Source organism: Pleurodeles waltl, chromosome 1_2 (assembly GCF_031143425.1).
Source record: "Pleurodeles waltl isolate 20211129_DDA chromosome 1_2, aPleWal1.hap1.20221129, whole genome shotgun sequence".
Classification (NCBI taxonomy): Eukaryota; Metazoa; Chordata; class Amphibia; order Caudata; family Salamandridae; genus Pleurodeles; species Pleurodeles waltl.
The window spans coordinates 337,963,661-337,978,272 of record NC_090437.1 but is presented as its reverse complement, the minus strand read 5'-3'; the positions used below and the strand labels follow the sequence as shown (position 1 = coordinate 337,978,272).

Sequence of the window (14,612 nt, the reverse complement as noted above, 5' to 3'; positions counted from 1 at the left end):
ATCCACTCAATCGGGACGACATCAGGAAGCGGTGGAACGACTTACGGGGGAAGGTGCATTCCATGGTATCAAGGCACAACATCGCGGTACAGCGGACTGGCGGCGGACCCCCACCTACTCCCCCAGAATTCACAGCGTGGGAGGAGGAAGTCTTGCATATCCTGCATCCTAAGAGCCTCGCAGGAGTAGGCGGAGGAATGGACTCTGGTAAGTCAAATCTCCACTACTTCATTCCCCCCACCCCACCTGCATGCCAAATCATACCCCCACCCTCACCCCCACCCCCATCACACCAACTCCTTGCAAATGGCTCACCATCACATCCCACCCATCCCAAAACCTAGCCCTGCGTGCGTCCCCAAAGCATGGACACCCATCCCCAAAGCATGCCCACTGCACACACCCATCACCCCCACAAGCCACCGTCACAAAAGCCCTCACAAGGGAATGCCAGCACTGGGGGACACGGCCACCCACCCATTACACGAAATGCCACACACAGAAGCAATAACCATACTCTTATACCCCTGCAGGACCCGAACGCCACCACACCGCCCAGGAGGGTCCAGAGATGTCCATCCCACCCCCAGAAGAGGCCCCCAGTGATGACAGCAGCTCTGTCTCCCTGGACCATGATGACCAGCCCAGCCCATCGGGGACCTCGGGACAGTCGGTTCCCCACAGACAGCCACAGGCTACACCAGACCTAACGCCCTCTGGGAACACCAGCACATCTCCCACCCAGCGGGCCCATGCCTCTGTCTCCAGGACACGTCAATCAGCGGTGTGTCCACCACTACAGGGCACCCAGGTTGACCCACCACCCCAACAACAACAGGGACCTGGGGGCAGTGGTAGTGAGCACACCGTCCAGGGGACAGAGGCCCAGGGAAACAGGGGAACTGGGAGGGCTGCTGTGCGACAGGGGGGGGACAGGCCCAGAGAACCGACTCTCCAAGAGGCCCTCTCCTCCATCATGGGAGCATACCACCACTCCCAGGAGAAGATGGCTACGGTACTGGCCAGGTTCCAGGAGATCCAGGTCATGCAGGAGCAACAGTACATGGGGTTCAGAGAGGAACTGAGGAACATTAGTTCCGCAATGGGGACCATCGTCGTGGCCCTAACCCAGATAGTCACCACATTGCGGGACCATGTGGCACCACAAAGGGCCCCTGTCACTAGCCTGGACCAGGAACAGCCTACCACCTCCGCCGGCGCTAGTGGACAGGAGGCCCCCACACAACGACGGGCCACCAGAACCCCACCTCCTGCAGAAGAAGAACCACCCCGCAAGCGGAACCTGAGATCTCACAAGAAGACAGAGTAGGATTGCAAGACCCCCGCCAGCAAACGATACCCCCTGATGTCATCACACTGTCCCACATTGTCACCCTGTCCAACCTTGAACTGCCCCTGCTCCATCCTTCCACAGGCATATGGACAATGCACCTGTGTGACTGAGAACTGGACTCTGCCATGGACATTACTCCACCATCACCCATCCCCGTTTGACAATCATGTTCCTTAAATTTAGCACTTGAATTAAATCACTTCTTGCACTAAAAAAATCTGGAGTCTGCTTGTATTTTGAACAAATGTATTAGACATAACAGTGCCAAAATGTTCAGTTACATTGTGATGACAACATACCACTGTCACACAGCTGTAGTCCATGGGCAAACAAAGCAGAGGTCACGCAGTGGGGCCCACAGCTCTGAAAACGGAAGGGAAAGTCACAACTCAGGTAACAGGAACTGGGGGGGAACTCAGACAGTAGAGAGGCAGGAGACTTTAAGTAAATGTAAAATGGCGTGGTTGATTCGTACCTGTGTGCTACTGAAAATACTGTTGTATCACTGTGTCCCTGTTGTCTGTGTCGTCCCTGTCGTCTTCCTCCTCTTCACTCTCCACAGGCTCCACAGCTGCTACAACACCACCATCTGGACCATCCTCCTGCAGGAAAGGCACCTGGCGTCGCAAAGCCAGGTTGTGAAGCATACAGCAGGCCACAATGATATGGCACACCTTCTTTGGTGAGTACATTAGGGATCCACCTGTCATATGCAGACCCCTAAACCTGGCCTTCAGGAGGCCGAAGGTTCTTTCTATAACCCTCCTAGTTCGCCCATGGGCCTCATTGTAGCGTTCCTCTGCCCTTGTCCTGGGATTCCTCACTGGGGTAAGTAGCCACGACAGGTTGGGGTAACCAGAGTCACCTATTAGCCACACACAGGCCCTCATTCGGACCTTGGCGGGCGGCGGAGGCCGCCCGCCAAAGTCCCGCCGTCAAAATACCGTACCGCGGTCGCAAGACCGCGGTGGGTATTTTGACTTTTCCCCTGGGCTGGCGGGCGGCCGCCGAAAGGCCGCCCGCCAGCCCAGGGGAAAACGACCTTCCCACCATGAAGCCGGCTCGTAATCGAGCCGGCGGAGTGGGAAGGTGCGACGGGTGCTACTGCACCCGTCGCGTATTTCACTGTCTGCTATGCAGACAGTGAAATACTAGCGGGCCCTCTTACGGGGGCCCCTGCAGTGCCCAAGCCATTGGCATGGGCACTGCAGGGGCCCCCAGGGGCCCCGCGACACCCCCTACCGCCATCCTGTTCCTGGCGGGCGAACCGCCAGGAACAGGATGGCGGTGAGGGGTGTCAGAATCCCCCATGGCGGCGCAGCGAGCTGCGCCGCCATGGGGGATTCAAATGGGCAACGGAAAACCGGCGGGAGACCGCCGGTTTTCCATTTCTGACCGCGGCCAAAGCGCCGCGGTCAGAATGCCCAAGGGAGCACCGCCGGCCTGTCGGCGGTGCTCCCGCCCCCGTTGGCCCTGGCGGTGCAACACCGCCAGGGTCATAATGAGGGCCACAGTGTCTCTGTAGCTGTTCCATCACATAAGGGATGCTGCTATTTCGCATGATGTACGCGTCATGCACTGACCCAGGGAACTTGGCATTTACATGGGAGATGTACTGGTCAGCCAAACAGACCACCTGGACATTCATCGAATTATAACTTTTTCTGTTCCTGTACACCTGCTCACTTCCACTGGGGGGAACCAAAGCCACATGGGTCCCATCAATGGCACCAATGATGTTGGGGATATGTCCAAGGGCATAGAAATCACCCTTCACTGTAGCCAAATCGCCCACCTCAGGGAAAACAATGTAGCTCCGCATGTATTTCATCAGGGCAGACAACACTCTGGACAAAACCTTAGAAAACATAGGCTGAGACATCCCTGATGATATGGCCACTGTTGTTTGGAATGAGCCACTTGCCAAAAAATGGAGTACTGACAGAACCTGCACCAGAGGGGGAATCCCTGTGGGTTGGCGAATGGGGGACATCAGGTCTGGCTCCAGCTGGGCACACAGTTCCTGTATAGTGGCTCGGTCAAGTCTGTATGTAAGTATGACATGTCGTTCTTCCATTGTCGACAGGTCCACCAGCGGTCTGTAAACGGGAGGATTCCTCCATCTCCTCGCAAGTCCCAGCGGACGGTGCCTAGGAAGGACAACATGGAGCACAGAGTCAAGCAACCCACAGGTACGTAACCACAGCTTGCACAAAACACGATTCGCTATGCATTGAATGGCTTGTATGAGTGGCAATGCAAGGCCTAGGCCTGTGTGACGCAGTAGAAATTAAGCCATGTGGGCCCTTGAAATGGCGGCTGCCTGACCTGTGAAGTGTGACAATGGGATGTGAGGTCAATGCGCTGGCGTGGCACACCGTGGCGGTAGGCGGTCGAAGACCGCGGCGCAAAGCAGCATTGGTTAACATTGAAACCTTATGGGTCTCAGGAGCCAATGACGATGGGCGCCGGCGGGCGCGGTACGCACCGCCGCGGTACGCACCGCCGCGGGCGTGACCGCCATTTTCTAACTGCTTAATCACTCGAGACCTGATCATCCACAGGAGAGGACCTATACTGCAAGTGCTGCTGTGACCTCGGTCTGGGAGATACAATGGCTGCTGCGACTGGGGAAAGGGCCCCTGCCTTCACATCTGAGGAATTGGAGAAACTTGTGGATGGGGTCCTCCCCCAGTATGCGCTACTCTACGGTCCTCCAGACCAACAGGTAAGTACACAGGGAGCACGGCTATGCCTGTTTTGAGTGGGGTGGGTGTAAGATGGTGGGGAGGGGTGCGAATGGGGAGTGCAACGCACGACAGATGAGAGCATGTGCCACATGGCAAGGTTGGGGAGGGGGGGCCACTCACATCGACCATGCAGGAAAGTGATGATATTTCTTGTTCCATCCTGTCCATGTCACATAGGTCAGCGCCCATCAGAAGATCGACATTTGGCGTGCCATCGCCAAGGACGTCCGGGCCCTGGGGGTCCACAACAGACGGGGCACCCACTGCCGCAAGAGGTGGGAGGACATCCGCCGCGGGAGCGGAAAGACCGCCGAGGCTCTGCTGGGGATGGCCTCCCAACCTAGGAGGGGTGCCACACGGCAATTGACCCCCCTGATGTCCCGGATCCTGGCGGTGGCCTACCCCGATTTGGATGGGCGCGTGAGGACATCACAGCAGACACAAGGGGGTGAGTATCAGCACATTCTGCTATATTAGCGCACAGTGGAGGTGTCTGGGTGGGGGAGGAGGGCTGTGGCTATCTCTAGGCCAGGGCGGTTTCTGTAGGCTAGGCCCCTCCGTTAGGCATGGCCCTGTGCCCCCGCCCCCCAACTCTGTACGGTGCTAAGTACAGATATCCATGGTTGGGCCTCACCTATGTGTGCATTTGTTGTCCATTGACTTGTAGGCCAAGTCACAATAATTGATAAAATCATCAGGCGGAGGAGAAGTGGCATCGGCGCACGAGGGAGCTGCATCTCACATGGCCCCGAAGGGCCATGCAACCGACTCAGAGTACACCAGTGAGACGGAGGGTGAGGGGGACTCCACAACGGGGACCCGTGGAGACGTCAGCGACACCGACACGTCCTCGGAAGGGAGCTCCCTTGTGGTGGCGGCACCACTGTGCCCACCGCAACAACAGGTACAGCCGCCACCCAGCGCACCAGCCCCGCCCTCCCAGCAGCCCCTCAGCGTTCGCCCCGTGCCCGCTCGGCCAGGAAGCCGGGCATCTCCTTCGCCCCTGGCACCTCAGGTCCTGCCCCAGTTACCCCTGCTGCCCTCAGTGCGGAGATCATTGACCTCCTCCAGACGCTCATTGTTGGGCAGTCTACCCTTTTGAATGCCATCCAGGGGCTAGAAAGGGAGGTGCATAGGAGCAATGCATACCTGGAGGACATTCAGGCTGCCCATCAGCGATCGTTCAACGCTCTGGCCTCAGCACTGACGGCAGCAATTGTCCCTGTGTCTAGCCTCCCCCCTCCAACTTCCTCAACCCAGTCCCACTCCCCTGTTCCTCTGCCTATCCCAGACACACCTACAGACCAGCCTGCACACACCTCAACACCCAAGGGCAGCTCATCCAGACATAAGCACCACAGATCACACAAGCATTCACCCAAGCAACATCCACATGCAGACATGCCAACAGCCACTGCCTCCTCTGTGTCCCCCTCCTCCTCGTCTCCCTCCTCCCTCCCTGTGACGTCTCCACTCACACCTGCATGCACACCACCATCAGCCAGTACGTCCATCACCACCACACCCACAAGAACAGTCCGCACATGTGCAGTCACCACCCCCACTGCCATTTACACGTCCGCTGTGTCCTCTCCCACTGTGTCTGTCACCCCCTCTTCCAAACCACACAAACGCAGGCAGTCACCCACCCAACAGCCATCCACCTCACGACAGCCTCCAGCACAAGCACCTGCACCCAAAGACAGCACACTTGACTCTCCTACAACCACATCCTCTCCCTCCACTCCCATACCCACTGCACCTACCCTTCCCATTGCTCCTAAAAAGTTGTTCCTCTCCAAAATTAACCTCTTTGCATCACCTGACCCACCCCCTCCATCTCGTAAGAGTCCAAACAGCACCTCGGCCACCACAAGCCCTGCACCTACTAGGACCATCGTTCATGGCTATTGGAGTCCACCAGCTCCTAGGGCAGGAACATCGGCCAGCAGCAAGGTGACAGCCAGCCCACCCCATGGGAAAAGAACCAGAAAAGGGAAGGGCCGGCGCGACAGGCCTGAGACGGCTGCCCCCAAGGACACCACCCTTGCACCGTCACCTGGCCCATCCACAAAGGGAGGCAAGGGCCCCAGAGATTCCGCCAAGGGGGGCAAGGGCAGCAGGGCGGACAAGTCCGGCAGCAGGCGAGCTGCCCAGGAGGGCCCCACAAGCCCCATTTGGGGTGTGACGGAGGACACCCAGGGGCCCAGGAGTCCTGCACAGGAGGGCCCCTCAAGCGATAGGTTGGATGGCGACAGCTGGAATGATTGCCCAGATCTGGTTCCCTAGGAACACAAGACAAGCACCGCTGAACAGGGCCCCGCTGTGAGAAGCACCGCTGAACAGGGCCCCGCCGTGAGAAGCACCGCTGAACAGGGCCCCGCCGTGAGAAGCACCGCTGTACAGGGCCCCGCCGTGAGAAGCACCACTTACAGGGCCCCGCCGTGAGAAGCACCGCTGTACAGGGCCCCGCCGTGAGAAGCACCGCTGAACAGGGCCCCGCCAAGAGAAGCACCGCTGAACAGGGCCCCGCCGTGAGAAGCACCGCTGAACAGGGCCCCGCCGTGAGAAGCACCGCTGAACAGGGCCCCGCCGTGAGAAGCACCGCTGAACAGGGCCCCGCCGTCTCTGCACCGCTCCGCTGGGCCCTTCCTGTCAAGCACTGCTCCGCTGGGCCCTTCCTCTCAAGCACCGCTCCGCTGGGCCCCGCCGTCTCTGCACCGCTCCGCTGGGCCCTTCCTCTCAAGCACCGCTCTGCTGGGCCCTTCATCTCAAGCACCGCTCCGCTGGGCCCTTCCTCTCAAGCACCGCTCCGCTGGGCCCTTCCTCTCAAGCACAGCTCCGCTGGGCCCTTCATCTCAAGCACCGCTCCGCTGGGCCCTTCCTGTCAAGCACCGCTCCGCTGGGCCCTTCATCTAAAGCACCGCTCCGCTGGGCCCTTCATCTAAAGCACCGCTCCGCTGGGCCCTTCATCTCAAGCACCGCTCCGCTGGGCCCTTCCTCTCAAGCACCGCTCCGCTGGGCCCTTCATCTCAAGCACCGCTCCGCTGGACCCTTCCTCTCAAGCACCGCTCCTCTGGGCCCTTCCTGTCAAGCACCGCTCCGCTGGGCCCTTCATCTCAAGCACCGCTCCGCTGGGCCCCGCCGTCTCTGCACCGCTCCACTGGGCCCTTCCTCTCAAGCACCGCTCCGCTGGGCCCTTCATCTCAAGCACCGCTCCGCTGGGCCCTTCATCTCAAGCACCGCTCCGCTGGGCCCCGCCGTCTCTGCACCGCTCCGCTGGGCCCCGCCGTCTCTGCACCGCTCCGCTGGGCCCTTCCTCTCAAGCATCGCTCCGCTGGGCCCTTCATCTCAAGCACCGCTCCGCTGGGCCCTTCCTCTCAAGCACCGCTCCACTGGGCCCTTCCTCTCAAGCACCGCTCCGCTGGGCCCTTCCTGTCAAGCACCGCTCCGCTGGGCCCTTCATCTCAAGCACCGCTCCGCTGGGCCCTTCCTGTCAAGCACCGCTCCGCTGGGCCCTTCCTGTCAAGCACTGCTCAGCTGGGCCCTTCATCTCAAGCACCGCTCCGCTGGGCCCTTCATCTCAAGCACCGCTCCGCTGGGCCCCGCCGTCTCTGCACCGCTCCGCTGGGCCCTTCATCTCAAGCACCGCTCCGCTGGGCCCTTCATCTCAAGCACCGCTCCGCTGGGCCCTTCCTCTCAAGCACCGCTCCGCTGGGCCCTTCATCTCAAGCACCGCTCCGCTGGGCCCCGCCGTCTCTGCACCGCTCCGCTGGGCCCTTCCTCTCAAGCACCGCTCTGCTGGGCCCTTCATCTCAAGCACCGCTCCGCTGGGCCCTTCCTCTCAAGCACCGCTCCGCTGGGCCATTCCTGTCAAGCACAGCTCCGCTGGGCCCTTCATCTCAAGCACCGCTCCGCTGGGCCCTTCCTGTCAAGCACCGCTCCGCTGGGCCCTTCATCTAAAGCACCGCTCCGCTGGGCCCTTCATCTCAAGCACCGCTCCGCTGGGCCCTTCCTCTCAAGCACCGCTCCGCTGGACCCTTCCTCTCAAGCACCGCTCCTCTGGGCCCTTCCTCTCAAGCACCGCTCCGCTGGGCCCTTCCTGTCAAGCACCGCTCCGCTGGGCCCTTCATCTCAAGCACCGCTCCGCTGGGCCCCGCCGTCTCTGCACCGCTCCACTGGGCCCTTCCTCTCAAGCACCGCTCCGCTGGGCCCTTCATCTCAAGCACCGCTCCGCTGGGCCCTTCATCTCAAGCACCGCTCCGCTGGGCCCTTCATCTCAAGCACCGCTCCGCTGGGCCCCGCCGTCTCTGCACCGCTCCGCTGGGCCCTTCCTCTCAAGCATCGCTCCGCTGGGCCCTTCATCTCAAGCACCGCTCCGCTGGGCCCTTCCTCTCAAGCACCGCTCCACTGGGCCCTTCCTCTCAAGCACCGCTCCGCTGGGCCCTTCCTGTCAAGCACCGCTCCGCTGGGCCCTTCCTGTCAAGCACCGCTCCGCTGGGCCCTTCATCTCAAGCACCGCTCCGCTGGGCCCTTCCTGTCAAGCACCGCTCCGCTGGGCCCTTCCTGTCAAGCACTGCTCAGCTGGGCCCTTCATCTCAAGCACCGCTCCGCTGGGCCCTTCATCTCAAGCACCGCTCCGCTGGGCCCCGCCGTCTCTGCACCGCTCCGCTGGGCCCTTCATCTCAAGCACCGCTCCGCTGGGCCCTTCATCTCAAGCACCGCTCCGCTGGGCCCTTCCTCTCAAGCACCGCTCCGCTGGGCCCTTCATCTCAAGCACCGCTGGCCCATTGGCAGGGCCGGATCTGTGTCGGGCAGGGCTTCACGAAGCACTCTGGGCACCATGCCTCCTCCATAACCAGTGGAGTCTGTAATCCACCAAATGGACTGTGGCTTTGCACTCCCCAGGATGGTACAGTGGGCATGGAGGCCCCTCATGGATCTGGCGTCGTGGACTCATGTGGCTGAGGTGCCCCCCCTTCCTTTCCCCCTGAGGTGCCTGTGGTTTTATTATCTGATGCCCCAGCAGTGTTCTCTCCAATGGAATCGGGTCTCGTGTGTGGGCTTTGCCCATGTGTTAATGCACATTGGCCCACGAACAATGGCATGTACCCAATATGTGCCGGACTTTTGGACTATGTATACATTGTTCATGTTGTGATTTATTTATTTTAAATATCTCATATTTCACTTCAGTTCAAATATGCTTTAATATACTTCTATTTTAATGATCATTTTATTGTGTCTTTGAATTATTCCGGTGGGTGTGGGGGGTGTAAATCTGAGTTGTTGCTCTGCTTTGGTGTGTGGGGATTTGGGGGGGGGGTGGGTGTGTCGCGTATGTGTGTGCCCGTTACCTTTTCTCCTTCCCCCTCCCCTGTGTCGTAGGTGCAGTACTCACCGTTGTCTCCTGCGGCGGCGTTCGTGCTCCTGGTAGAGGAGCAGGTAGACAATCGCTGGTAGGATGTTTAATTCGGGTTCCATGCTGTCCAGATTGCTCATGGAGTGTATAAAGGTGAGCGTTTTCCCGTTCGTGGTCTGTTTCCGCCGTGTTTTTATCGGCGGGGCTCCCGCCCCGGAAAAGGTGGCGGATTGGTGGGTCGTGATAGGGTGGGCGGTACATTGTCTGCCGCCTGTCTGTTGGCTGTGACCGCCGCGCTGTTTGTTTGCCCCGCCGTGGCGGTCGGAGTGTTAAAGTGGCGGGCTGTGTTGGCGGTTCCCGCCAGGGTCAGAATTGCATTTTTTTTAACGCCTGCCTGTTGGCGGGTTGGCCGCCGCTTTAACACCGACCCACAGGGTCAGAATGACCCCCAAAGTCTCTAGGAATTCAGCTAAACATCTTTCTGCAGAATGTGAACTTTAAAGGGCAACCTCTTCTTCCTGTTTCTGAGGTAGTGGAAGGTAACGTTCACTCCAAAAGCAGTGAATAAAGGATTCCCTAGTCATTTGTTTTCTGTATTGAAACTATAAGCGAAAAAGGTGAGACAGCAGTTGTAATGAAAGTGGCCGGAGGTACTTCATTTTTGTGTGAAATGACAAAAATCCTTTTTGGAGCAAATATGAAACGAACAAATAATGCTCTCATAACCCCTTAGAGCCTCCACATCTTTCCTGGGGACATGATTTGTGGTAACAAAACCATTCCATGCACCCAAAATGCAAAGCAGTGAGTCCATACCTCAGCTGTGTGTAGCTCTTGTCTGTCTCCCAGCTTTATTCTGTCATTCTAGTTCAGGCACTTAGGGGCAGATTTACAATATCCTTGAGCCGCATTAACGCCACCTTAGTGTCATTTTTATGATGCTAATGCGGCATCAAGGTGGCCATTCCCCTGCGCCATATTTGCAAAGTGGTGTAATGCATGCATTGCACCATGTTGCAACCCCTTGCACCACATTATGCCTGCGCCAGGCATAAAGTATGCAAGGGGGTGTTCCGACGCAGGGAAGCCTGAAAAAATGGTGCAGTGAAATTTACAAGATTTCACTGCACCATTGTGTCCGTCATTTTTAACACCTGCTCAGGGCAGGCATTAAAGTGCCGCACCCATAATAATCTATGGGCCTCCCTGTGCTTTGCTGCCCTAGCTCCAAAATTGTTGGCGCTAGTGCAGCAAAGCACCACAATAGCGTCAAAAATGTTGATGCTGTTGTGGTAACGAATGCCATGGTGCGCCATATTGTAAATACAGTGCAACCATGGTGACATTAGGGGAAGGCGGGTGCAAGAAAAGTGGCTCATCATGACCGATGCACCACTTTCTCATAAATATGCACCCTTATTCCAAAAGATAGCTTCTCAAAAGAGTCCACAGTTAGTGCCAGCTTCCTGGACAGCCTCGCTCACTGAATCTGCTGAGTCCACCCTTCTGAATGGGAATGTGATAAGGCTTTCATGGTGGCTCAGTTTGTGGGTCACTAACAAATACAGTCAGTTGAATGTTACAAGTTCAAGTCCTGACAAGACAGATTAATCCTTCCAAGTCCGGTAAATTCAATACCATAATCTGGGCTGTATTAGTAAATGCTATTTACAACTGCGGCAGTGCTATTCAGAAATGGATGCGCTTTGTGATAGCTCCCAGGAGAGTCCTCCCCCCCATCCTACGTATTGTGTAATAGTCATTTGAAGAGGCAGATAGCAAGCATAAATCAAAAAAGTTGGGGATTAAGTTAGATTACGGACTAAAATATGCATCCTTCTAATAGTGAACATTTGCTGAGCTAAGGCAGAATATAGTTCATATTCCATGACTTCTATAAAGGTAATATGGAATAGGAATTTAAACGAACTACTCCAGATTGTCTGTTAGGCGCTACTGGTTTTGGTAGACACTTAGGGCCAGATGTAGAAAGCATTTTGCATGGTGCAAAATGCGAAATTCGCAGTTTGCACCCTGCAAAATGCCGTTTGCGATGCACATTCACAATTTGCGAGTCTGTACCGACTCGCAAATTGTGAATGCGACTCACAAATAGGAAGGGGTGTTCCCTTCCTATTTGCGACTCGCATTGCTATGCTAAATTGCTTTGTGACCGCGGTCGCAAAGCAATTCGCAGTTACCACCAGTGTCACACTGGTGGTAACCCATTCGCAAAAGGGAAGGGGTCCCCATGGGCCCCTTCCCCTTTGTGAATGTTACCAAAAGGGTTTTTCAGAGCAGGCAGTGGTCCAATGGACCACTGCCTGCTCTGAAAAACCGAAACCAAATGGTTTCGTTGTTTTTTTTATTTTGCAACTCGTTTTCCTTTAAGGAAAACGGGCTGCAAAATAACAAAAAAAAAACTGCTTTATTTAAAAAGCAGTCACAGACATGGAGGTCTGCTGTCTTCAGCAGGCCACCATCCCCGTGAGTGCAGGGACTCACTATGGGGTCGCAAAATGCGACCCACCTCATTAATATTAATGAGGTGGGTCTTTGAGACCCCATAGCGACTCGCAGAAGGTGTCTGAGACACCATTCTGCATATGGTTTTGCGACTCGGAAATTGCGAGTCGCTCCAAGTCGCAATGTCCGAGTCGCAAAATCGACTTTTGCTACATCTGGCCCCAATTAACAATTGACAAAGATTTGGGATTAAAATATATTTTGTATATATGTCCTGCAGGGGGGGAATACTGGCAAAAACATGTCATGTGTAAATATCACATGCCACGCTTTAAAAGTAGGTGCGGCAAAAATATATTTGTTACTCCTACGTCCTGTATGTGTACTATGTGTAACTATGCAGGGGAGCTATACAAGAGAGGCAGCTTTGGTAATTAAAAAATTCAACAAAACCTATAATTTAAACAGAGCACATATGGCAGACCCTATTTAGTGCGCTACATTCGGAAAAGGGGTCAAAACAATGTATATAGCAAATAAATGAGAGGAGAACAATAAAACTACAGAATGTATGTACTTTCTAAATAATTCCATATATTTATTTATGTATAATTCACTTATTTAACTGTCACTATTTGACTGCTCGGAGGGCTAGGGAGATGCTTGATATGAGGCCACTATTTGACCCCTCTTGAAAATAGGTCTCTTCATGGAGGCCTTTATCTTGTAGCAAGTCAACTCAAGGGCACATCCTCCACAATAAGGGACATTGTCCCATCAACAAGCACCCTTTGGATCCAGCATACACCAGTACAGCAAACTAGACTTGAGATGACTCCTACCCACCAGCTTATACCATCAACCATGCATAGTGGAAAAGAGTGGATTGTTCCCTTTGGTGAGAGCTCAAAGCATTCCAGAGTTGTGTGCCCAGTATACTGATTGTTCTATCGCCTCAAGTTATTTCTAGTTTAGTTGATCAGATTTACTTTACCTTGTAGTCTGTTGCTGATGATGGGCAGAAGTGTCGCTTTCTGATGGTATTTATGACCATGGACCCTAAGTGCTTTCAACTTAATGAAGAGTCTTTTGAATTCTGATATCTCAGTCACTGAGACAACTTTAAGGACAGGTGATGTGGAACAATGTTTAAGGTATTTTCCAAATGTAATCTACTGGGCTCATATGCAGCTGCAATGTCTTTGGGTGTGACTGATAGTTCCAGCCACATTCAAAGGCTTTGGAAAAAAAATTGTGAAATAGAAAATCTTTATTACCTAATGAATTGGTACTTAATATTTTTTCCTTGGTATGAGATAACAGATTGTGGGCTCCCTGTTTGAACCCACAAACCTAAAGCTGAAAAAGCCTAGGCAGAGAAGTCGAAGTAAATTGCACAAGTGACATGAATTATTTTACCATCCCATCTGAATGCCTAGGATCGTTTAGGCTCAAATCAAGGGAGAGAGAGCAGAGAGATGTTTTACCAATCTATCTCAAGTGAGAGAATGAACCTATACTCCATCGCGGCTCTCAGAGAGCGAAGCACTGAAGCCAGAGTGTCTAAGATCCTCAAAGGACTTGGCGTCAAGTCATAAGCCCGCTCTCAGATTCTGTCATGAGGGCAGAGCTGAACTCTTACTCCATCAGACACTGCCATCTTCAGGCTGCTGCTCCATAGGTCTATGGCAAAGAGAAATGAGAGCAGGAGGAAGTCTGCTGTAATCTCACCTTCCAAAGACACTGCTGTCCAAGGCGATAATAAGCTCCGACAACCCAGGAGGACATAAACCCACACTGTGTGATGGATATAGAGTTTGGAGGATGTGGATGCAGAACATCCTCCAAAAGGTGGCAGATGCCTTGTCTGACATATTTAGTGTGTATTAATTGCAGTGCTTTCTAAATAGAGCAGACAGGACAACGGCTACTGTTAGGCGGCTGTCTTGTATCTGTTAAGCGCTAAATTAATCTAAATTGCAGAATAACCTAGGCATTTCAGAGACTGTCATGTTAGCATGTCTGTTGCTCCCTCTCACCAGTGGCTCCTATTTCCACTGGCAAGAACTTTATATGTCACTGCTTTTACAGACTTTATAGGCTGTGAGTCCATTGGTTTAACATTCTTGATTTGTGTGTGCAGCTCTGCAGCACAATTTCTATTCGAATGAATAGTATGTCTTCGTCCATTGTTACCTTCAAGGCTAAGCATGGCAGATTTTGTCCCACTAGCATCTTTATGGATTCCTTTCTTCCATGGGTCGTCACTATAAAGAACCTTCTCCATCTCTTTTGCCACACATAAACTTCTTCACCCAACATGTACATGGCCAGTGGATCAATTTATTGGGAATAGATGATCTTTCTTGTAGGAAAGAGCCCTTCGTGTTGCACTGGGAGAATCACAGAGGACCTTCTCCTGCATTGCACACAGATATTCTCATAATTTGTACTCTTTTTAGGAGACTAAATAAATAGTATAATTCTCAATATATGTTTGGCTTAGAGATTGGTTATGGATATTTGTTAATGCAATTAAATGCCGCAGAGATCTCAGGCACTGACAAGGCACCATCTCCAATTCAGTTACACCCTAAGATGAGAGTTCTTATAAACATTCTTATAAATTCGTCATATTGTCTTCATGCCAATGTTAGGTGCAGGTCATCACAGTCAGATT

The 14,612-nt window shown here is 54.3% G+C and overlaps 1 protein-coding gene across 1 annotated transcript in view; it reads right to left on the bottom strand.

The window, feature by feature from the left end:
• The window catches only part of SAXO1 (stabilizer of axonemal microtubules 1), a 356,540-nt gene that overhangs the window by 244,767 nt on the left and 97,161 nt on the right, over positions 1 to 14,612 (bottom strand). The gene's annotated exons all lie outside the window — the stretch shown is intronic.